This window comes from Strongylocentrotus purpuratus, unplaced genomic scaffold, assembly GCF_000002235.5.
Source record: "Strongylocentrotus purpuratus isolate Spur 01 unplaced genomic scaffold, Spur_5.0 spur5_scaffold_15, whole genome shotgun sequence".
NCBI classification, from domain to species: Eukaryota; Metazoa; Echinodermata; class Echinoidea; order Camarodonta; family Strongylocentrotidae; genus Strongylocentrotus; species Strongylocentrotus purpuratus.
In genome coordinates, this window is record NW_022145600.1 from 15,746,455 (window position 1) to 15,772,861 (window position 26,407).

General features: G+C 36.7%; 1 long non-coding RNA gene across 1 annotated transcript; it reads left to right on the forward strand.

Annotated features, from left to right (window-relative positions):
* The first annotated feature begins 1,261 nt into the window (after positions 1-1,261).
* Positions 1,262-8,857, forward strand: LOC115924055. Its single transcript, XR_004064147.1, has 2 exons — positions 1,262-4,537; positions 4,999-8,857. It is a non-coding gene; the product is annotated as an uncharacterized LOC115924055 (long non-coding RNA).
* The last annotated feature ends 17,550 nt before the right edge of the window (positions 8,858-26,407 follow it).

Consider the following 26,407-nt stretch of genomic DNA (forward strand, 5'->3'; position numbering starts at 1 on the left):
AGGGTAATATGATAAGCACTTTGATTCATAAACATTGAAGTAACAAAAAAACAAAAAAAACAAAAAATTGTTTTGTTATAGTGCGCAAGACCAATCATTTCGGCTTCTCATATACTGTTGAGGATTTAATGAAAATTGTGTTAAATGTTGCAAAAACGCATAGTACAACACTATTGTAATAAAGCAGTCAACAATCTTTTCCCCTTTAAAATCAAATGTCTTTTTTTATTTGTGAAGAAAGAATGATTTATTGATACTTGCAATCTTTTTAGAACAAACAACAAAACAAAACATTAACCAGTTCTCACACAATAGAAAGTCAATTTAGCATGAAAATTGGCGTCATAGCTCATTAATCTCTGATAGAGGTTTCTGATTTTTTCATAAAGTAATATGATTTGAGCTTTGAAATTGTGGGACATAAGATATATAGAGAAAAATGCTTGATATTGGTAAAGAAAACAATGCTGCAGATGATTAATGGATAGCAATTTTTTACCCAGTAAAGTTTCTTTCACTGAGTAAATTGATAAATGGCCCTTTTTGTCATGATTTGTTGTTGCTTCCATTCCATTTTATGTAAAGAAATGTTTCAAATTTATTTTTAGCAGGGGTTTGTTACTGAAGAATCATTTATGAAAATTGGACCATTTGATATGCTCATTACTCATTAGTGAGCTGAAGTTTACTTTGGACTTTGGTTAAGATGGTTGAAATAGTTGATGGTTAATAGTATTATTAAAAAGAATATATAAAAGTTAAAACGATTTTTAGACCAGTTTAAAGAAGTGCCATTGATGGCTAGTTAGCACATACATCTATATATTTTTGTTTACCACATGAATACATGTATAACTGCTTAGTTATATATATGCTAATGAAAAAAATGTATGAAAATGCATGTTGAACTCCAATTACCTAAACTGTAACAATTTAATTGTTATATTTCTGTAAGTGCTTGTATGAGGTAGCTTAGCAAAATGTACTGGTACAGAAAGATGTGTCCGGAACGCAAAAGGCACAAAAGTCAGAGATGTTTGACACTAATTAAAAGTTCTGTTTTGACATATCTGAATGGAGTACATGGATTTACCAGCTCCATATATCCTAACGATGTGGTTCCACCTCTGTGTGATAAAAGAATGATTTTCAACAATTATGCATTTTGCGTTTCGGGGAGCATCTTTGCGTGCCACTGCATTTTGCTAAGCTACCTAAGGAAAATACTAGATATAAAAATAAAACTAATAATAATAAGAAGAAGAACAACAACAACAAGGAGAAAAAAAGAAGGAATAGAAAAGAAGAAGAAAAAGTTTAACTTTATGATTTCATAGGATTTTTGTTAGTGATAATGGTTGAGTTGAGATCATTGTAGGCACAGACTTTGCTTATATAGCTGCCTGACTTGTCCTGAAGTCTGGAAAATGAAAGCAAAGGAATGCTTTGTGTTTATCAGATGGTAGAAACCCAGCCAAGATATATACTTCTTTCTGTTTGCTGATTCCAGCCCCTGTCATCAACTTTGTTATATGACTTTCTGCCGTGATGTCTGGCAGCGACTAACAACAGTTCAGAAGAACAGTTTATCATTATCAGGTCCAAACTCTCTTTACAGAGTAAGCTGTGATGACGATGTGTAAATGTGGCAATTTTATGTTATGAAAGTATAACGCAGGCCTTGAAAGTACTTGTGAGGATGGCTTCAAAGAAAAGAAAATTTGTGATATTAAAATGGAAAACTATTCAGTAATGATTGATAAGGAGCTATACATTTCAGAGAATGTGTGATATATTATTGAAACATTATTGGAACATTACTGGGATTTTGAATTTTGGTTATTGCAGTCATTTGAAGGTAGAAGAGGAGAAGATAGCTATCACCATACATATTTTCTGTAAAAACTGTGAATGTGACAATAATTATGCTAAAAAAGAAAGAATAAAGAAAGAAAAACACCAAACACAAATATGTTACCTTTTTGCTTCAGAAACAGGCTTTTGAATTTGGGCTAACATGTAATTCAATTATACAAGATACCCTCTGTTTTTAAATTATATCCTTTATATAAAGATGTGTAAGAATAGCATCAACATCTAACTTGAGTGTCTACACCATGAACTGTAAGCCTGGTTAAGTATATGAGAATTATTCTAGCACAGTTGCATTGGAAATTTTCTTTGAATACAACGTGGCTGTTAACAGTGGACCTGTGTGCTATTGGCATCCCTGTCAAAGTTCATCTTGCATCAAAGACATTTTCGTTTTCAAGTTCAACTTTAAAGTCTGACAGATGAAATTGGAGGTCCACATTTGATGTGGATGCATTGTGAGAAGTCCTCTTGCTCTATACCATTTGTATTGGGCTTACAATTACCTATGTTGACTCAGGCATGTGATTGTTGGTCCAAGGCAGCCCTGTTCTGTTTTCAGCATAAACAAGGGCCACCCCAAGTTTATCCAGTTATCCCCATCCAAACCTGATTATCTAGCCTAGAAATATACCATGCCTAGTCTAGATTCAGGATTTGGGGCCTATTTTCCCATCAGTTAAGTTTTTTATTTTACATTAGTGCTTGCTTGATTTGTAACCTTGCAAGTAGAACAAAAGACGATACTTACAGTAGTATTATTAATTAAATTAATTTAAAATATGGGCATTGGGGAACTGTCATCAACTGTCAATCCTCTTAAATGTAGTTACAGGTGTGCCCAAGTTGATTTTACAGGTCCATATTCCGGAGAAGTCTTCTTCGAAACCTGGACACAAGACTAGAATTGTCTCATTCTTTTGTTTGCCTACTTTGTATATTCCTTCTGTCCCATTAAGTGATCAAATGTTTGCTCAAGTAGATGGTATTATTCTTTGTGTAGATGTTTTCATACTTGTCTTTGATTTGTGGATTATGATTGTTTGAGATGCCCCACCCACAGTGTTCCTAGAGTCATTATGCACATATCTCCTCATTGTTCTTGTGCAGGACTGTGGTATAGGGAGATCTTTTGTTCCCACTCAAAATGAGTCTGACCTTTGTTTCTAAGAGCCAAAAGTTGAAGTTTTGTGAATATTTATGTCATCCTCTGCCAGTAAAGTAATATTACCTTTAAATTCGTTCTGATACCGGTAGTTCTTCTAATTAACGATTTTTCCTTCTTCCATGGAAGGCCGCGAACACATTTGACCAAATAATTATTTTATTTCTGTGGGTATAGTTATTTTGATAGCATCTTGTCATAATTCACATGACATTACCCATTTGATATATAGTTGGATTTGCAAATTTTTGGAGGATTTGATTGTTGTTTATAATACTATCTTGAATCTTCAACATTAATTGATTTACACAAATTATGTAACAATTTTAGTTACACCAATGAGATGATGATTTGAAACATGACTTATTATACAGTAATAGTTTTCAAGGGAATAGGCTTTTAGGAACCGGACATGATGGTTTGTCTATAGTTAAAAAATATCTTACCATTCTTTATAGATTTGCAATATGAATATCAATCTAACAATACTGTATGTGGCATTGTAGCCTACTATGAGGAATGTATGTTTGCCGAGTGTTATTTGTTGGTCAGAGGTGTGCCTGAAGTGTTTATTTCTGGGCATTTCTAAGTGGAAGTTATCATTCACAGCTCCATCCTAAATCAGATGAGAAACTTTTTCCTTTCTCCATTCTCTCAATCATTACAATGAATAAAACTTTTTGATGTATGTATGGTACTGGAAGAAAGGTGCAAAAGCGCACCCCAATCCAGCCCCTTCCTTTCAAGCCAGTCCTCTTCAGCATTCCATGAAAGACCACCACCATGAATAGCACCTATTGAGGGATAGTAATTAGGCAAGAGGGGCAATCTTTACACCCTTTCACCATTCCTCATCATTACCCCATTATTGAAATGATGAGGTGTCTATTGTTGGCCAGAGGAGGGCTAGCCTACCTACCCTCCTCCCTTTATTCTTTTCCTCCTGAAAGAAGGGATAGACTGTACTCCCAAATCTCTTTGACAAAGGGTTTTACGAGAAGTGTATGAATAGACCACTCATAGGGCCTATTATTTCTTTTTAGAAGTTTTGAATAGAGTTTTTTTACAATACAGAATGTGGGAGAAGATCTGGGTTTTATAGACTCTTAGAAAGTTAGAATAAGGTGGCTCTTAAGATGCATAGTTGAAGAAATAGAACTCACCTCTCAGTCTTACTTCATTAGCTGTCAAAAACTTTTCATGCCAGATGATGATGCAGGAGTTCTGTCACATTAGGTATTTGTAGCAACAAAAGAGGAAGGAGTGAGAAAAGCCCCTCTTATCACACATTTCTGTATGGAGGAGCCCAGGGGGCTTCACAGCTATTGTCTGAGTTGTGAAAAAATACATCTTGGATTAAAAAATCCAGATTGAGAATGAAGAATTCAATTTCAGCTGCACTCCTGCAACTATGTTCATGAGATGTGTTATTTTGGGGGGATATTGCTAAATGTTAAGGAGAGGTTATGTAGCTTTCTAGAAGGGGGTTGGTCTTCATAGGTTGCGTTTATCTAGCAAATTTTTGGCTAGAATCAGGTTTCTCAAACGTCTTTCAGGCAAATTTAGAAGTAGATAAACGCAAAGCCTTTTTCAAACGTCTTTAGATATGGGCATATCAAAAGACGCAAAAAGGTGCGTTTTGTATGTGACATACAGCCAGAATCACGTTTCTGAGAGATCGATAAACGCAAAGCTGTTTTGTACCTCACATACAAATAGGACCACACAGGTGTTGTGTACAAGCAAACGTGTGAAGTTGACCTCCGAGAAACTGTCTGCTTCCCGGGTCAAACGGAGCTGAGCAGCTGCGAAGAGACAAGGCCTTTATTGTGAATCGTGAAGTGTAGATAAACGCGACATCCCGCAAATCACGATCGTATAGTGGGGTTCGATAGTGGGGTTCGATAGTGGGGTACGATATGTACATATCTAGTGGCAAGCCTAGATAAACGCGCCCATAGTCATACACATTTAGACAAGGGTTTATTTCCTTCTAATTTTTAATTGGCATAAGTACAACATGAAATGTATTTGGGGTCAGGACCTTTGGTCTGAATGGGCTTTGTCCATGCTGCAAGGTGCAAGGAGCAAGGAGATACCATATGCCTAGTGTCCATTTCTTGAGGCAAGTGTTAAATTTTACCCTTCAAAACTGGCACATGTCCTGTGGTTACAATTTTCCCACTCTATGGAAACACAGAATACTGTAAAATACAGTCTGCATTTTTGAAGGAACACATGTTTTGGTCTAGATGTCATGACCTTCCAACCAAGTTAAAAAAAAGATTATATAGACCCTACAGGAAACACATGCAGTGGTAACAACAGAATATAACCAAATGCTGGGAGAGTATGGGGTGGGTGGTTTTAATTACTGGTTTGTCCTTGGTATGGTACAAAAATAAATGACTAATTAGTCCCTCTTGGTATTCTCAGTGGGATAGCACAGTCAGCTAGTAGAGACCACATGTTTTACAAATGTATGAACTTCATGAACTTGAACATTTATTTAATGTAGTAATGCACTAATGTATACCCATGGTTACGTTAGGTGTATGCTTTTGGACTAGAAACATTTGTTGGGAAACAGTGAAACAACAAAATACATCAGGAAAGATACAAAGTGTAAACATGATCACATCTGCCCCTATTTGGGAGGTTGAGATGTGTGCGACCTGGTTTGCCTCAGAAAGTGTACTGGGCTTCTACCTCTGTGTCAAGTAACAAACATTACCATGTCCACTATTCATGTAGAAAGTATATTTGACTTTAGATGATTACGTTGCCATGGAAATTTCTTGTCCTCTTCGGCTCTTCCACACTACTAGAGATGATCCTTGCATTAGTGGGAGGAAAGATGAAATGGGTTCATAGTCACTTGCTATATAGATGGATGGATAAAGTGGTAAGATAGTGTTAAGAGCATACAATTTCTCACATAGGAAAAGATAGTATATACAGTACTTATTCCATTCTGTGTTTTTTGTAGGGCAATATTTGCTAGCAACCTTTGCTTGCTTTACATCTTTATAGTTATATCAATTTTTAAAAGTATGATAATGATTCAAAATCAAACGTGTATCTTAAAATATAATATGAAGATGAGAATAAATTATTCTCTTTTGTTTGAAAGGTAACTGAAAATTGATTTGAGGGCCATGGTCATAGGCATTCCATTGATGTCTATCAAAACTCAAAAGGGAATAAATAGCTAGTTCTCATTAGAATCATGGTCACTCAATTACAGTGTAGGTAGGCCATATTGTTATGAGGACACTGGTTAATGAATCACTCATATGCATTCACACTTGTAGGTCATCTCTCAATACAGAGATAATAAATCAAAAGATAAAAAATACGTTCATTCACTCCATTGTCACCTTCATAAAAATACACTATTGGCGGGAAAACTACTGGCATTTTCATATTTTTAATTTCTAGACTGTCTTCAATTGATGTTTTATAAAACATTACTATTGGCAAAGTGGAAATGGATATCAAACAGAACCATACTCAGTCATATTTTTGAAATTTTTAAAATTATTTTAGTAATTTTATGTGTTGGATCAAATTAATTTGAGTGACACCGCATCATTAAAAATCATTAAAACCTTTACCACTTAGAAATTCTCCTTTAAGCTTGGGCGATTTCTTTACAGAATGTAAAGTATTGGATAATGGGATGAATCACAAAAAACTGAGCAAAAACAGTATTGGTGATTTGGTCCAAAATATGATTGAAATGAAATGGAACTACTTATGACTCCAAAACATTTTTAATTTTCATATGTCAGTATGAAAGCTCTGTAATATACTGACATTGCAGACTGTTGCTTACATTTTTTGTTTTGTCAGTTATTCTCAGTGTAACATGTCCGAAGGGAATACACCAATTGGGCCACTTATTAAATTGGCCGTCACAGCTTCCCTCGAATTAAATGAACAGGCAAATTGAATGATAGACAACCATTTTTTTCCATTGCTGATTTATTATTGGCGTTGGACTGATGCCCTTAATGATCAATGGCATTTGTAATTATAATCTTATTGGATTTTGCATCCAAGGGGAAACTGAAAGTAGGATGAGATGTGGTGCTCTTAATTGAAGGAATCCAAAAATACTTACAAACGTAGTATTGGTTTAATGATCTTTAATTTTACACACTTAACGTTTGTTAGTATCACCCATAGCAACCAGTGAAAGCTGCAAAATACAGTTGGCAATTTTAGGTCATGATATGCTATGAAATCCACATGTTTTATGAATGATATGAATCAAATTTGTTTCATGAAAGAGAAAAATAGAACAAAATAATATATTTCAGTGAATAATGTGGTTGGAGTACCAGAGACAGCTTGCCATGATAAAATGAATAGAGCCTTCTATGACTGAGGTATGAAATACTGGTATTCCAATCTCTTTTGATTGCGGGACATTTAATACATTTATATTTAGTAGCTTAATTTCTGATTTAGAATGTTATCTGCTACCTGTTGTATTAAATATAAAGGCCACCAAACAAGCTTCTTGTGAATGCTTGACAATTTAGAGAGAGCATGGTTATATATCGCTATAGTACGGTATGTATGTCCATAGAGAGGGGAACTCTTGGGGTGGTTGTAGAACCATTATACCATTAACCAGCATGTGGAGGCGATTGGTCTGTAAATCAATCTCTTAATGTAGACATCCACCACTCGAACTTTGATATCATCACCAGTGATTGTAACTGCTTGTTGAGTGTGAGAGAAAAATAAACAGACAAGTGCTTTCATTACATTTAACAAAGTCCAGAAAATTGATAAATTCAATGGCTCTATTACACATGCTCCTGAATGATAAGAAGTGCAATAAACATATTGAATGTTTTTAACAATGTACTGGTATTTACACAATTTAATTTTATTAGTTTTCAAAACATGTACCAGTATCTCTTGCATGGATCTAATAAAAGCCTATGTGGGTCTATACTGCAAGTCAATAACATATTCATTTATAACGATTATTCAATTTACAATCCAAAACATTTAAAGGGAAGTATACTAGTTCTATTTACTCTTTGAATTTCCAAAACAATCTTTTCTTGAAAACAATAAGTTATATTTGATCTAGATTTACATTTTTTATTCATCGCATCTATGAAATAAATCCATGTCTTAATATGAAACAAGAGAATAGAAATGAAGTCGTAGATATATTAGTTTGTAAAAAAATAGACTAACAATTGGCAGAGGTGATCTGATCACAAAATTGCTCATTTGAGTTTAGTTGTTTGCAATTTTAAATCTCGATAACTGTCTTATCCTTGAAAAGATTCTCCTGAAACTCTTACTTTTCTGTTTCTATCATTTTTTGTTTTTATTAAAAACGTCAGGGTAGGTGGTACAATGTAGCAGTCGTTTTCAAGGTCTAATAGTAAGCAGTGTCCATCACATCATCAATTTTTGTTCTTGATATGACGGTACTCCATTTTGCAAATATTAAAAAATCTTCATTTAGAAGTCAAACATATTAATGACAAAATGTATTATTCATACTGAAGATTGAAGAGTATTATTAATTACTAATCACAAATGGGATGCAAAGACTTTTTAATCAAGTAAAGGACTAAGGTGTTTTTTGTATCTGTTACGATGTGGCAGCCATATTGGTAGATGTCCAGTCATTAATTAGACTTTAGACTGACAGCTTAATAGTTCATCCCCACATGAATGCAATGAGCAAACAACTCAACTGATTAATCACCATGATAATCCACTGATTAGTCCCAGCTAATGATTTTCATGTCATCTACTCTTCACACATTAAATCTCACATACTGTATTCTATGAATGATGGGCAGTGTGTATGCTCATCTGATGTTAATACTGTGAATCTGTTTGTCTGTCCTTCACATCCAGTGTTTGCTATCCCAAAACGTGCTTGGGATTTGGACTGGCAATGTAGTCACTCACAGAGTCACAGGCTGCTTGTTACAGTGACCATACTACTCTGATAGAATACAGGGTGTGCATTATAAGTGGAATTCTAAAAGGAATAATTAATGAAGAAGACAGTTATGGTGTCAATTTAGTCCATACTCTTTTATGAAGTGGTGTAAGAGTGAAAGGAGTAAAGCCCTTTAGTCCTTTATGTTTTTCCACATAACTAGTTGAATGTTGATTGTAACTGTACATGCTGCTTTGTAGTCTATGCATATATGCTTTGTTTCATGCATTATAAACTTTAAAAATGATGATGTTAAGCACTAATCAAGTCAACTATGATCACCTGCATTCAATTACATTGTCCTAAAGCTAGTAAGGATGATGCTCATGTTAGGCATGTAAGGGGAATGTACGATGGTTTCAACTGATGATGAACAATTCTTTTGATTAGACGCTTGAGTATTGGCATGGCAGTGAGGGCACCACATGAGTCATGGTAAAGGGGGAGAAATTACAGAAAAAAGAAAAGAGAAGACCCTAAAGCAGGACATTCAATGCCGGAAGTCATTAACATCGGGAGGTGTAAAGAGTGATTTCCCCTTCAGCCCTGCTATTTCTTTCTCTTGGTTGGGCTCAAGTACGCTGGGTGGAGATTTTTGCTCCTAAGTAATTTTGGGTGTAGTTTGAAGTGGAAGGGGGTAGTCCTGCCCCAAATGACATTGTTTCCCTCAAGGTTTCCTGGAGCATTGACCTAAATCTTCATGGTATTGTAAAATGGGAATGTTAAATTGGTGTAATATGAGAACCAAATGATTTTTGCTCTCTCATCAGCTTCATTTCTCTCTCTCTTCCCACAAACAAGTCTTTTCCCACTCAATCTGTTGCTCATTTATGTTCTGTTTAACTTCTGTAGCCTACACGTTACGGCTATTTGATTCCTGACCATACAAGAACAAGTGAAGTTAATGTCATTCCTTTGGGGTAGTGACAAGGATATTTGAATGAAAGGCAATACAATTGAGGGTCAGTTTGTTCTATAATGGTGTCAAAAGATACAGATAATTGATGTTTCATCTGTGATTTCTAATGAATTTTAGTGTAATTTTGTTATTATTTTATAATTGCGGATTTATTAATGTCGATTTTTTTGAATGACACGGTGCAGTTAGTAAGTTTTGAAGAGGGGTAAGTGAATGTGTATGAGAATATACTTGTACATGCTGGTTTCCAAAGGCCAAAGAAGCTTTATTGTAAGAGGATGAAAGAACTTCAAATCAATTTCTGATTCTATGGCTTGAGCAGGTGATTAGTCTACCAATACAGTTCCTAGTTTAGATCAGTACTTTCCATTGTTATAGACTGACAAGTTTCATTATTCTCTTTGCCTTTCCAAAGGTAGAATTAAAGTGAATACACCAGGTATGCAGTCCAACAAATGCTGTACACAAGTTATTTAATAAATAGTAATTTAAGTTGGAAAGGAAATGTTTAGGCAATCCCCCAACTCAGCATTTTATTCAAGGTCATTTAGACTTTGCTGGACTTTTGTATGATTTTACTACGAACTTGGCTACCATTCAGAGATTGGTTAACTGCGCATCTACCTTATACATTGTAGAAATTGAACTTGAATGAGAATTATTTTAAAGATAAGGCACGTTTGGAACTTTGGATACAGTTACTGGAGAAAAAAAAACCAGCATGGCTGAAGCTAAGAAGTGATAATGATAGTTGCATTTACAAGCAAAGAAAGTTATGAATAAAATATTAACATATAGGAACACTTTTGAGAATTTAATGATATTTTGCCACCATACATTGTCATTGGATGTGGTATAAAATTGTCTACCACCATGTGTGGTGTGAGTCCTAGTTAGTAGACTAACCACATGGAATTCTAAGTCTTTGTAAACCTCATTGATTGACATGAGAACAGTGGACCCAGTTGAATGGAACATTGATTGACACTTATTGATGAGTAGAGACCAGGAAAGAATAGCACAATCCAGTCTCAATAGCCTTGAAGTGGACTTAGCCACAGACAGTCTGTGCACCAGACCAGCATGTATAGATTTTCTGACCGTTGTGGTACGTAACCTTCCAGTTACAGATATATGTACATATGTAATAAACTAATATGTACAGTGGTATGTGCAGGACCCATTGCACCATCCCCCTTTTTTTGACAATTGAATGAACTGATCAAAAGTGTTATCTATCAATGCCACACTCGTATTAGTTTTTTTTAAAATCAGTATTTCCAGATTTTGAATATATTTGGAATGTGAAATTTTGTGAATGTTAGTTTGAATTTGAACATTATAAAGCCTGAAGCTAGGGTTATTGACTTTATAAGTGAAATTTAATACCGGTACATCTATATTTATATTATTTTCCAATTTTTTTCTCCAAAATTCACCAAAAATACAGAACAGAATTATCAAACACTGACGGTTTCTTATGGGTTTTTCCAGCAGTGTAACTGGCTGTGTGAATAGGGCTATTGAGAGATTCTTTAAAGCCTTTGTCCTCAACATAGGCTTAAGTTGGACTTAGATCTAGGGTGGCATGGGTGATATGAAAAGATAGATTTCCCGCTCCACTGGCATGGAACTTTGGCTATTTGAAAGAAGATAGAAGGCTTGCATGGATTAATGAAACGAACACCTATGAGTGTAATCAATGAGCTACATCGTGTAGGCCATTTCAATCTACCTGTAGTACTCATGTTGAAGATAAATTTTGATAACTCCATGTACCACAAGGTTACTATTGCCTGGCTGTCCATTACTAACAGCCTTTTCACACACAGCTAAAATTCTATAAACATGACTAGTATAAACGTGTTTCGAACGTGTTTAAACTAATCACGAGCCTTTCACACACAGAAATTTCGTTGCGATCGTTAATAGTTTTGTGATTAACTACTGCTCGTAAAATGCGCAGTAGTGCCATTGCGCATTGAAGGTCATGTCATATCAATCAAAGCGCACGTTCCATCCAGTTTAAACACGTTTAAACACGAATTTCCTTTCACACACAAAATGTCAAGCTCTCTAGATATGAACTTCGTATCTGCAGCCTGCTTTTAGGGGCGTATGGATCGCGACTTCGTATCTATCCCAACATCGTATAAACGATGTTCACACTGGGAAATTTTGTCTATAAACATGTTTAAAACTGTTGAGTGATTCTAATCATCTCTAGATAGGATGAATTTTAGGTGTGTAAAAAGGCTGTAAGACTATTGAAACAAAATCTATACAGATGATGTGGTCTGTTAGTAACATAAAGGATAAAATGCCTTAAACTTTTAAGCCTACCTGTACATATATTGTGTGGACAGGACGATTGAACATGCTTCCACTCACCTCCTAAGGTTCATAGATGTACAGTACGGTGTTCTAAACAAAAATACTTTTTAAAATCATTAAAATATTACACCTGAGTTAACAACAAGCTCCATAGATGCCTGGCTGTAGTGTAATGAATATATCCTCGTAACATTCTGATCTACATGTATGTGACAAAGATTCCAAATGGGTTTTTGTTTCTGCCTCAGCAGGTTGTACATACTACAAGTGTAGAAATATGCAATAGTGATTAAGCTATTCAATGTGGGGGGGGGGGGTGGGGAGAAAATATGCAGACACACACTTACACAACAAACCCTTTTGAAGAGTGTCAATGTGATGGATCATACCCCAATTTAATCACAAAAGATATATTTCGCACTTCATTGAAAATCAAACAGCCCAGAATTCATGGCAGCTTTGAAAAACAGTTGTGGTTCTTTTGTCTCTTTATTTGAAAAGTAAGTAACAGTATTTCAGTTGTAAAGGCACTGGTGTATTTTCCTCTTGTATACTTATCTGTGTGGTGTGAAGATGTGTATTGTCCAAACTATCTTCTGTTCTGTAATCGTTTGATAATTCATAGATATAATTTATCTTTCACACCAGGCCCATTTGTATTGCTGCTAGTACATGTGGTTTACCAGAATGCAATAAGATATGATCACCTTTTTAGTAAGATGAAAACCTGTGAAAGCTGCTATGATTAAATCTCGTCAACTTCAGATATTTACTTTCTTGGTTCATTTTCACAGTCCATTTGTTGCATGACCATCATGCAGTCTGTTGAATGTATTAGAATATTCGTGAATGAATGAAACAGCAGCAGGGAGATAGGCACGGCTCCACATTCACAATTTTTCTTCAGCCCTGTGTAAAGATTTCAAAATGTTATGGGTCTGGGCTTAGATTTTGGGCATCCAATTGCCCCAGACACTGGTTCGTTTCAACAAGTGTGTGGTTAGTTTCAAGCTCTGCGATTGGACTGAGGCAAGACACTGACAACTGATACACTATTGAATATGCCAGACAAATGGTGAATGGAGCTTTGATACCAGAACAGACCTCTATTTAATTGCAATTCTTTCTATTCAAGGAGGTTTATTTGTAAGGAGATGAGCTGGATGGGATACAATGGTTGGAAATGTCTGTTAATCATGGCCAACCATATTTTAACTTCAGGTGCAGGGTTAGTAAGTGTGAAATCAAAGTAAACTCTTATTTAAAGAAAATAAGAAGAAGAAAGGATAAAGATGATGAAGTTCAAAGCAATCTGTTGACACATCTCCGAGAAACTTGAGAGATTATACAGTGTATGACCTTTAGAGTTAAGTACTAAAACTGAAAAGCATTAGATTGTGCTGATACGATTAAGATCTCTATTGTTCTCTTTGTTTTTGCCTAATAAAGATATTAATAAAATATTAAACAGACATAGTACAGTAAAAAGGATTCAATTTGAATCATTTCTTTGTCGGCAGAGCTTTGAGATAATCCTGAGTCTCATGCAAAGAGTGAAGCACAAGGATTTTGATTGTGCAGATACTCGAAAGTCTTTTTTAAAAATAATTTGAAGCATCTATATTTCAAATGAACTATTCTAATAGTATACGTATGGATTTCTTTTACGTGCCGAGTAAGAAGATACTTTTCAGATTTTAATCAATTATAGATTAATATTAAACTCATCTTGTTAACCATATTGATCTGAAAAATAGATAAAAAGACAAATATCTGTATTGGCTTTTAAAATTGAGGAGGCAACATCAAAGTGATTTTTGACCATCTTGATGTAATGCTGAATCTACAAAATGTGACAGATGCTCCTCCTCTTAACGAAGCTGACGTGCTGCGCGACTGCAAAGGGTGAATCAAGACAAGCGCTGAACAATCTCCCTGTGAGTGCACAGCCCCTGCAGGGCCCTGTCTGATTCCAACCCAGGTCCATGGGCTTCCATCATACGACTAATGCAGTCAAGCAAGAGATTTGATGAACTCTTTCCAAATATGCCATTCCCCGACAAGAAACGATTATTCTGCCCAGTCGTACTTGGTAATTCATTGGCATTTTCACGCTGGCTGCATTTTTATAGTCGCACCGAAAAGGCTGTCTTTGACTCTTTTGTGACTGCCGCACAACACGCTCTTGATTGATGACTTCCAAGCACAAAGTAAGGAAAAGAATAATTCAGGCGACACTGTTCATCATCATTACCTCTCTGACTAATAATGGTGGATTTTCTTTTCTGCAGGCTATTTTTTCATAGCCAGGCAATATGCCTATTGATGCTGGTTATCACACATGTGGCAGCTAGCTAGAGCCTAGCTCCTCATTACATTCTGAAGCAGCATCTAGGGCTTGTTATCCAGGCAATATGTTGTTAATTTGATAATTCATTGTCAAGGGTAGGAACATTACTCTCAATTATGAACGGTATGCAGCCCATTCTAAGTAGGTCAGATTTTGACTGGTCAGAGAGAGAGGGGCAAGAGGTTGGGGCTGGGGCAGAATGAAAAAGGGAGTAGATTACTAGATTATATTTAGATGAATATGGAATTTAGAAGAGAGAACTGGAAATAAATACATTTCTGAGCAGAGTATGCAAAGATGTCCACAAAAGTGAATTTGTTCGTCCCAAAGATATATCTTTAAAGATCCTATCCATTGACACTACAACTTTATATCAGTGGAAAGCTGAATGATTGTAGAATACAAATATAAAGGATTAAAAAACACAAGTATTGTACAAAAGCAAATTAAAACCGCATCTTCCGCACCCCTCCAAATAATGGGTCAACAGGGGTCAAATTTGTCTCAGTTACAATGACAATATATGTGGACCCAATTGGATCGGCCAACCTATAATAGCTGATATGATGAGCTGTGTTTAATTGATTCAGAGTCATTTTGAATGTGCGTACTCTACATAACTCATAAGATGTCATTTTGTCGATAGCTACTTATAATTTTCAAAGCTTTAGATTTCGAATTTTGAGAGAGCTGATTATCCTCTGACAAACACTAAAACAGCATATATTTGATATTGTTATCTATGGCTCATAAACTTTCATCTATTTTATTTTCCCTCCCAACCTCCAACAAATGCAACCATTTGGATACAATAGATACAATATAGGCTTGGGCCAATTTATGATTATGCAAGTCCCACCGCAGCGCTAATGTCCTTTGGCGAGACATTGATCTACATTTGCCACTCTCCAACCAGGTGTTAAATGGGTACCCGGAAGGATGCGAAAGCTAATGTGGTTAGATTAGCAAGTGAGCGCTTGTAAAAAAAGAGGCATGGCTGGAATGCTCCCCATGGAGTGGAGAATGTGCATACATTGTGTGCGGGTAAGCCTGAATCCTATGACCGGGGTAATAATATATATATCTGTAAAGCGGTTTGAGAGGGCCTTCGGTCCTGAAAAGCGCTATATAAGAACTAGCTATTATTATTATTATTATTAGAAATACTTATGATCATTGATTCATAGTTGCTACAAATTGCTCTATTTATTTTTTCAGATTGGATGTCATGAAATGAATTGATAAAGAGTTACAAGAAGCCATCATCATTACTACCCTCACCATAACAACTTAGCAAATGGGGATGGTAGAGTGTATACACATAGTATTCCTGGAGTGAATAGTGAACTGGAAGAAAAAGAGAGGCTTCAATGATTGAAGGAAAGGAAAACCCAGGGTGTCACATGATCCTTCTAACCTCTGACCCTTTGCAAATCTTAACTAAACATTTGGTAGAGGAATGATTCTAAGGGCTACTGGGGTCAAGACAAGTTGCAGCCCCCAGGGAACCCCAGCTATAGAGGCAACTATTCAGAGGGGGGTGAAATATGACCCCAGCGGGCCCAATATGTAGGCATGAAAGGCAGATAGATTCCGATTTTCCTATTAGAAGGAGTTGCTCCTTCTTATATTCAATAGTCTTTACTTTCAGTGCCAAGTCCAAAGTCATGATGAGTTTCAGAAATTCAGTTGTGCATTTTTGAGTTGTTTAACATTCTTGATGAACCTTGAATGTTAGCATACTGTTTCAAACTCCTGAATATTAATAAGACAAATATTTGTCTGTGTCCACGTGTATTGCATCATAATAATATCTGCACATACATACAGTATCTACCATGCAAGGTGCTCAAGGCGCTCTTATTTTCCCCTGGTCTCTGTAATGCTATGTTCACAAAGGTTTGTACGAAATTACCTTTCGTACAATTCTCCCTGTTTTTCCATTGTCTTCCCAAATTTCCATTGTCTGAAAATCGTTCGTACAGCATTGGTAGCAGTTCGTAATTGTATTTGTGACCGAGGCTTTAGCTAGCCACATATGATTCAGTGAAATTACCAGGGAATGACTTGTTTTTGTGTTTACACAAATTTTGCAGGCAGAAGCAGTGGATCTTTGGTGTTCCACCAAGTATTAGAAAGCTTTCTGTCTTCTTTTTCAGATTTAGAATCATGATGATCAAAGGCTTTTCCTTGTGGGTGATTCTTTTGGAGTGGGTATATGGTATAAATAAACATCATATCCACACAGGTCAAAAAAGTATTGTTAAAGAAACTAAATTTGAAGAGGTCAGTCGACATAAGTTTAGAGTCGGCTTAGAATGACAGTTGCGCTTCACACTCATGTTTAGTCTCGCCCAGATAATCAAATTTTGTATAATTCAATGTTCACGTTTGTCGAGTTTTATCCGTGTTGCTGTATGAGATTTTGTTATACTAAATTCTGTTATGCAACATTTAGAGTAAAATGAAATGAATTACTTACCTTATATTACTATCGATGAAGCTTGTAATGGTAGTCTAAATGTGGGGAGGGTAACGTAGGCCAGCCTTAGCAGGTCTATGATAAATCCAGGAATAAATTGCTTTAGCCAGTGGCACATTGTAATTCTACTTAATTATACTATTTATCAGCTAAAATCAAACAAACCAGGTGAATTGCTTTTGAAAATTTTGGAGATACCTATTCAGTTTTAGCTGGGACCGGGTCTGCAAGCAGAAACTACCTTCGAGTGGGACACGTGTTGGGTACGTTTCTCTCATGACATGGCTGGTGTGAAACCTAAGCAAGCAGCATGTCAACAATTTGTGATGAAGAAGTCGGTTATCAAAGATGAAAACCAAGATTGGCATGCATCTCCGCTTTGGGAGAAATATACCCTAGACAATTGATCCAGAAAAGAATTCCATATCTAGGTACCCCTCCCCAACCCCCCAACCCTCTCTCTCTTTCTCTCTCTCTCTCTCTCTCTCTCTCTCTTGCTCTCTCGCTTTCTATCTCTCTCTCTCTTGCTCTCTCTCTCTATCTCTCTCTCTGTCTCTCCCTCCCTCCCTTTCTCCCTTTGTCTCTATCTCTCTCTCTTAGCCCCCATCCAATCTTGTGAATGGAGGTTGGGGTTGTAAACTTGATCTTGTTGGATGGATAGTTATGACAGTGAGACATCGTGGAAATATTTGACTCTTTCATCAAGTACACATTTGTTGTCGTGTGATGATTGTACCATGGCTGTTTTTTCTTTCTTTCTAATAAGAATGAGTGGAAAATTAATTGGAAATGGAAGGATTTTTTTTCTATTTTTCCTCTCCTTTTGTTCCAATATGTTTTGAAATTTAATTATGAGTTGAGTACAAAGCGTCCTTGTAAGTCATGGATTTCGGATATGTTTGCAATAGTGTTATTGTCTCTTATTATATTGATCAAGACAAATTATCTGCAATCTGCTACTACAATGTGTGTTGGTACATCATTTTGATCCATTGATATCAATTGGACATCAGTTTTGATGGTAGCTAGGAGATCAGGGTGATCAGACATTAGCATGTAGAACAAGGTCAAAAAATGAGTGTAAATTAACAAAGTCATTCAATAGCTTAATTAAGGATAAAAAGAAAGATATTGAGAAAGCTGGTCTCTATATTTCTTTCTTTCCTCTTTGCTGGGGTGTGTCCCAAAACCACTGCTCAGACCTGGCTTCACCGCATCCCTCTAACCCAGCAAGGGACTGCCCAAAACTCAAAAGAGTCCCTGAGAAACAAACGGTACGTGCTTCATATGAGCTTCAAAATGCCTGTTTCGCCCACTCCCTTCGACCCAGTCGGTATCTACCACATTGCCACCAGCCGATTTGCATTCAAGAGACCATTCCACTCGGCAGGCATTATTGACATTTCATATTTCATAGTGTAGTACTTCATTTGTAGGACATGTCCCCTGCTCAGCTAGAAGTCAACCAGACCATTTGTCAGCCCCCTGCTGTAGGCACCCAAGTGGGCAATAATATTAGAGGGGAAAATTATTGGCCAATTTCCTGCTCGTGGGGTTTGCATATTTTTCTCCATTTCTTTTGATATTTAAGTGATCAGTACATCTGGGCTACTGCTGTTTCATGCCGACTTCAATTTGAGAATTCTGGCGAGACATGAAAGTGGAAATTATTTTCTCTCCTGAAAGTCCCAATGATTAAAAAGTACATTTGTCTGTTTTTTCCAGAGAAATATAGAGAGAGCGAGCAAGTAAATGTTCATAAAGTTATGCTTTATATATTCCGTTTTCCGGATAGTTTGACTTAAACAGCATTCTCACTCTTGGACCGATCAATGCTAGACCAGTCTATGTTAGAGCAGTCTAACGGTGAGTGGGAAGGCAAGGAAAGGACAAAAAGAAGGGATATCATAAGGATAGATAGAACAAGAGGAGGAAAAACGGAAAGATAGAACAGAAGATGGCCGCAGGAAAAGAGAAAGAATAACTTAAGGACAGACAGAAAGAGAAAATGAGAAAAACAAGGAATAACAAAATAGCAAAATAGAAAGAAAAATATGATAGATGGATAAAAACATTAAATAGCTCAAGGAAAGGTAGTTAAAGGATGATGATAGATATATTAAAAGGAGAAGAGCAATAAATAAAAAAGAGCAATGGATGATGTGTAGAATTGAAATAATATAAAAGAAAAAACAAAGAATATCACAATGACTCTTTTTTAAGGTGGAGTTGAAAAGAGAAAGAAAGAAATAACATAAGAAAGGTCTTTTTAAAAAAGGAAAGAAAAGGTTTAAGAAGTAAGCTAACTATGCAGTATAGAGTGAAAAGAGGAGATCTACATGTATTTAGTTTGTTGATTTATAGTGTACCTGTTGCAATAAATCAAACTGCTTCACCTTTCAATGCAAGGTGATAATTTGATGACTTGTTTTGGCTGAGCCTACAATTGTAATCCACTACTGATTGGCATGTCATGTGTCAATATAAAGAGAAAATGTTTACATAGCTAGTGTGAATAACATCATCTGCATAGGCAAGAAGGACATTGACTCCTACAATTGTTGTTGAGTTAACAACCTTTTAGCTCTTAGCAGCTGATATGTAATCATACTCATGGACATATCATCTTACTATTTATCATGCAGCGTGTCCACACACAAAACAATTTATCCCGAAACTCTATAACGAAACGTCGTATAACGAATCATCGTATAAATTTCAGAGTGTCCACACACAAGAAACGTTGTATAAATAATCATCATATAAATTCCAGGATGTCTACACACAGAAGAAAGTAATCCTGAAACTCTACAGCGAAATGTCGTATAGGTGCGCAGTTTGCTACTGCGGTCATGAAATGGAAGCAAAAATGAGAGGTCTGGTCTCCTTTCGCTCGAGGTCACGTTAAGCCCCGCCCAGTTAGTTACACTAGTTATACTCCCCTGTCCACACACAACATTTTCCGTGATTAGGCGTGATTAGGCGTGATTCTTTATTGAGTTTCAGTTCGAAACGATGCCCAAACCTGCGGTATAGCTAATCACGCCTAATCACGGAAAATGTTGTGTGTGGACAGGGGGATGTACAGGCTATGATAATATCCTGTTCATGGCAAAAAAGGATTTTGCAGGGTATTATTGACACACAAACCATTAAGACTGCCCTTACAAATACCCTTCTCCCAGGTTAACAATACACATTTTAATACAAGTTTGCCAACCATGTAGTTGCAGAAAGCATTATATAATTGATTGTTATGATCGTTATACCACTCTTATAATTATATTCACTAAATAGTCCCCAATTCTTTCCTATTACTTCAATTTTAATGTTTTGAAACTGTAGGCCTGTTATACTTTTTTAGGACTCATCTAATATTAGACTTCAGCCCTATAATGGCAAAATTTCAAGAATGTAGATAGTTTTACATAGGAGGCTAGCAGGAAGCGTGTGGATATCACAGTAATACTTGTACAACAATATACATTTTTTTTTCCTTAGAGTAAGGTCAATTTGTACAAACAATCAATGTTAGCCTTTTTGATATTTGAATAAGATAAGCCTAGGAACCAGTATTGTATAGTAATAATCAGGTTGTTTTAATTGTCTTTTTACTGTTAATCTGTGCAAAACCCTAATGCAAACAAAATAATAATATTCTAACTAATGTGTATTTCCCATTTTGATCAATTCAGAATGACTGACATTTCAAACTTCATTGACAGACCATGAAATTCATAGTTGAACCTCTTTTGATAGTTGGCTTGTGTACAGTTGTCAGGAGGAGAATAGAAATCTTTGTCTCGGAACAATTGGCCTTGCCTGGTATGACTGTGGGTGTAGCATGTATCCTATTAGTAATGACCGCAGAAAAGAGAAACAATAAGCGCATAAAAGAGAAACAATGACATGTAATATATGTGTTATCACATTTCTATTATCACTAAATTGGTATGGGCCTTTTGGTTTAGTCATAATCTAGCAATTTGGTTAAAGTAGTACACTCAGCCAAGTTCAATTTGTATTTCATTTTTGTCTTAGTCAATGCACATGAAATATATTCAGAGGATTTTTCAATTTAGGTTGTATATTTGTTATTTCTCAAATTACTCAAGGAAGCAGGAATAACAAAAATTAAATCCTAGGCCTATATTTTTGGATCGGCTTTTTGTTATTGCAAAAATCATTCAATAAAGCATGTGAAAACCAAAAAAGGAATTTTAGAAGATATTCTAAGTATAATTTAGTCAAACTAATGTTTGCATAGCCAGCTGCTTTCCGTGTTGGTAAAACTCTTTTGGGAGGCCTTCTACACTATAAATGTACCCCTTTCATTCGAGAAATGAGTATTCTGTTGTTTTAATTTCACAATTGACTTAGCCTCAATTCAAACAGCCCTGAAATATACATGACTAGCGTATGTCAAGGAAAGACAAATACAAGTTAAAAAAGATTGCTGAGGGACAGAGGAAAAATCAATGCTGCATGCTTTTTTTCCTGTGCTTGATCATGCCAGTGTATGCTAACTCGGTGGAAGAGTTAAGGAGGGACCAAGTTTTAAGTTGATTACACCCAAATTTAATGAAACGTGCGGGGAAACCTGATCGGGTGTAATCTCGACCCCACCACCTAAAACACTTCATTAGATTCTCGCTCTCGGTGCATGGTAACAAGTCTGGCGTGATTGGGGTGTCCTCTCTGGCTGATATGCACTGCAATCTTGGCAAAATATGTATGAATCTCAGCAAGCAATCGATGCGCAGAGGGATGTAGGGTGATGAAAACGTGATCCATGGCTTGTAAAATAATGGCTTAGAATAAATACTGTTGGATAGGAGTGAAGACAGAAGGCAGTGGTATGGAGAAACTGAAGAAAGTCTTCTTTGGCTCATAATTGGTAGAAGCAAACTGAACAGCATGCAATCTGTATCATGTATTTTACTGGCAAGAAATACAGATGTGTAAAATTAAGTGAATGCCACTATTATTTGTGCTTATAAAGAGGCTTGATGAGTCTAACATTAGAATAATAAGTGCTGCTCGAGAGATGTATTATGACTGTATAACTGTTTTTACTCATGAGTAGAATTTATCATTCACATTAAGGAACCTATTCCAATTTATTCAATTTTTCTCAGAAATCCTATTTGTTAATCCAGTTAGATACAAAACAGGAGGAAAGTCTTCAATATTTGCGATAAAAGGATAACCATCTTTGGAAAAGTGTCAACATGTTCTTAACAATAACAAGGAGTTCTTAGGGCAGAGTGTTAGGGAAATTCTTTTTCTTCTGTAGTTTCTTTAATTTTTTGGGCTGATCAATGCTATATGTTTGAGTGTTTTCAAAGTTTGTGCACTCCCAGTCCCACAGCTCAATCCTACAACACAATGCAGTACATAAAACACCAGAAAATGGTTTTCTAAATGAATACGAAATTCAAGTTGCTAGAACCCCCAAATGACACTCCAGTCAGACCAGTGTATAGCAGTCCCCTCTCTCTCTATACAGTATAAACTGACAATAGACCCCATTCTGTAAAGAAAGCCAACACAAGAGCAGTATGTTATGTGTAGAGAAAAATAGCTCTCCCATGCTTGCCACACACTTGAAGCTCAGACCAAGGAAGAAAGAGAGAGAGAGAGGTATGAAGGTAAACCATCTATAGTTTCTGCTCTAGAATTACAGCCCTGGAGCTTCAGAGCTACCAAAAGAGCCTTCAAAACCTCTCCCACAAAAGGGGGTGCAGTGTATCACCCAGCAGAATGACAAGGGGGAACGGGTGGGGGGGGGGGGGGGGACTTTTCTTAACGATTTGAAGCCACTCCACCCCACTAAAATGGTTGATAGGTAGTTAATTGGAGGATGTCAAAAGGGAAAGGGAGAGAAGAAAAAGAACAAACGGCATCCCTAAGATCTTACGAAAAAGTGATTCATCCTCTAGCCCTAGAGGTACAGATGTCCCACCAGTTTATGGGAAGAGTGAAAGAGTGAAAGTCTTAATGCCCCTCTTCCATTTCACCATCCTAATTTGCTGGCTGAGGCCACCACCGCCTTCCTTCGTCAGTTTGTTCACTTCGGTACTGCGGAGAGACATCGAACCCTGTAAATTTCTTGAGGGGGGCTTGCACGACAAGATGCTCTACCATTGCAGGCAGGCTCCCTAGCTTGCACACAAACACGCTGTCATTAGGCTTGTAAATATATGTACGGTACCAGTCACATACTTAAGATTGAATAGAGCTATCAGTGGAACTCTTGAATACTAATGAAACACCATCCAAAGCGCTGAAGCTCAAGATACCACACTCTTCTTCAAGACTCTTCTCCAAATCAGGCTGATCAAATGTCAGTGTGTCTGTACCATTGCCAATATTTGCTCGGCATGATGGGAAAGCTGTCAAAAAGAATCTGTAATTGGATAGAGACCCTCTTCCCGAGAAGGCTGCATCGTTGACTACCCATCCCGCTCCAGATAGCTTGCTCAAAGATTGCAGCGCTGATCAGAAAGAAATGCCTCCTGATTAAGAGAAATAGGAGAAAATGAGATGGTGTTGATGATATGAAAGATAGCAAGTTCATATTACATTCTGATGTTACCTTATTCAATCTAACTTCTATTCCTTTGTTGTGCCTGCATGTTAGTGTGATAAGATCCAAGACATCAAATTGAAAACTCCAAATTCTGATGTAACTGTTAAGTATTAGAGTCAAGGCCAACAGTTATTACATATATCTTGATATCCTTAACTTTAAGGCTTAAAATACTAGCAGAAATTCTGTGGAAAGTTAAGAAAGAGCTCTGAAAGGATAAGAAGAAAATCTTGTGGAAAAAAATAAAATAAATATTTTTGTTTATATCAATGGGATTTTAAATGAAGCTGTTATAATAAATTGCAGGAAATTAGGTTCTATCCATCATGCTGAGTATGCGTGTGATAATGCCTATGTTATTGAAAATTTGAATGTATACATTTCTGGCATGGTTAAAATCCATATATTGAAGTTAACTTTTGGTATAGAGATCGGCTGGGTCTGCTACATGATATAAATGAAATCCTGTGTACGGGATTACTTTTACGTATGCAAGTTCATCTATTCATTGTTTTCTCCTTTAATTCTGACGTAATGTCAGGCAGGCCGGCCGGCCATGGTGTTGAGCCTGGTTCATGCCTTTATCTCATTTCTTTATGACAGGTGAAGTTGCTCATTGTTAGCCAGGCAAGGGCAGCCTGCTCTGCCATTGATTTTCACGCACCTAACCCAATTGACAGGAAATAATTGCTGCGCAACACATCATCCAATTAGGCCCCCTGCAGCGCAATTTACAGACATCCCATTTCCCCTCCCTGTCCAAATTCATTTACCCACAATGCCGGTACATGCGTGCCCCTTGGAAAAACACACCCTCTGCTAGAAAAAGACACGAAGTCGTGGTCGTTGGCTAACTGCAAGTTGCATTGCACGGCCTAGCACGGCCGGCAGTGGGGCACACTTGCGACCCCAGAGAAACATGCTTTGCCAATCAATACATGCTCTGCGCTCAAGGGTCTCGAGACTCTCCAAATATGTCCCTGATAACTTCTACTGGTTTGTGTTCCAGAGTCCTGAATAATATTTCATTGATTTGCCAATGGGTGTTGAGCTTAGGGTACTGATAATCAGGGAGAGTAAGACGGACTGAAACAAGGGAAGTGCTTTAAAGACACTACAATTTTCAGCCAGCGTGGGGGGCTTTACATGCTTAATTTGTTCCATTTAGCCAGTGGGTCTAAAATGGGCAGAGGAGAGAATGTGGGAGAGAAAATGAGCATGGGTAAGAAGCTCACCAAAATCGATTATTTAGCGCTCATTCACTTCAGGCTGTGCATGGAAGTGCTCATATGGGTACATGCACGAATAATGAGGAAAATTTGTTGCATTGCACTAAGCATGGAATATCTTGTATATTGGGAATCACAGTCATAGTGTATGTATTACATGTATGAGATTTACACTTACAATTGTAAATGATTTATCATTGGTTATGATTTTGCACCAGATGTTAGAAAATCCTTCCATGATGATGATATACGGTACAACTACAAGTCTTTTCTATATAAGTCTCCAGTAAAGCATGATTATATTTTAATGACAACTTACTACTACAGTACCATAGTTATGATGTGCCATTCATGTTGGCAATGGATGATTTCAAGGTAGGCCTACATCCAGCAGAATGTATCAAGTTCTCCTAAAAGTTTAGGTTGCAGAGTTCCTTTGAGTTTTGTGCACTTTTTTTGAGCTCTGAGCAACTATCTATTTTAGGGGCCTTACTACATTTCCAGGTGATGTGTTTCATAAAGCGTTGTGGGTTTTACGAACCGACGTATTGGCACGCGCAGACCGAAAATGGAAATCCAAGAAAATCGCGTTTGAAGATTTTAATATTTTTAGTCATCGTTTTCTGTGTCTTATGTCTATCCAATTATTAACATTTTCATATAGTAATGAAAGTGGAAGTTGCCCTTGCTTGTCGTTTTTAAATTTTGATGTACATTCTTGAAATACGTGAAATTTCTTACTCGAAACATACTGCGTCGGTTCGTAAGACCCATCGTTTAATGCATTTTCATACGCTATGTAGCTAAGCGAGTTACATGTATCACGAACCGTACGTAGTGCACACTACGCCGGTCAGAAGACCCAACGTTATATTATTGCACGCGCATGGTATTGCGTCGGTTCGTAAAACCCAATAACGCGACTTCACGATGTTTCGGGTATTCTCGAAGCGTAATTCTGAGAATTTCTTGAAATATATATATTTTTAATTCCCAAATTTTGCCATTTGGTAGAGTTTTCATATTACTTTCAATTTATAACAAAAAGTCGATATTGAAAAATTGGGCCAAAATTACGTATTACGTCGGTTCGTAAAACCCGCGACGAAAAGAGATACTACTTTGGTTTCACAAGCAACTTTGCCTGCATATCTAGTGTGTATTGTGGATTAACCTTCCACTGAGATGAGCCTGGATTGGGTTGCCTCTAGTACACGCTGTCACATAGAGACAGACCTGGATCTATCAATGGAATACAACATAATCCGGCTGACAAATCTCTCAAGATTTACTGGGATTTAGAGCTGGAGCTTCTCCCCATATTCTTCACCTATTTCGTTCTCTCCAAATAGTTTTTTCTTCTGTCCTTTCCTTTTTTGCTTTGTTCTCAAAGTACTGTAAGATGGAGTGCTTGCTAAATTTCTGTCTTGTTATCTTCCTTCTTATATATCCTTCATCATGGACCATTACAAAAA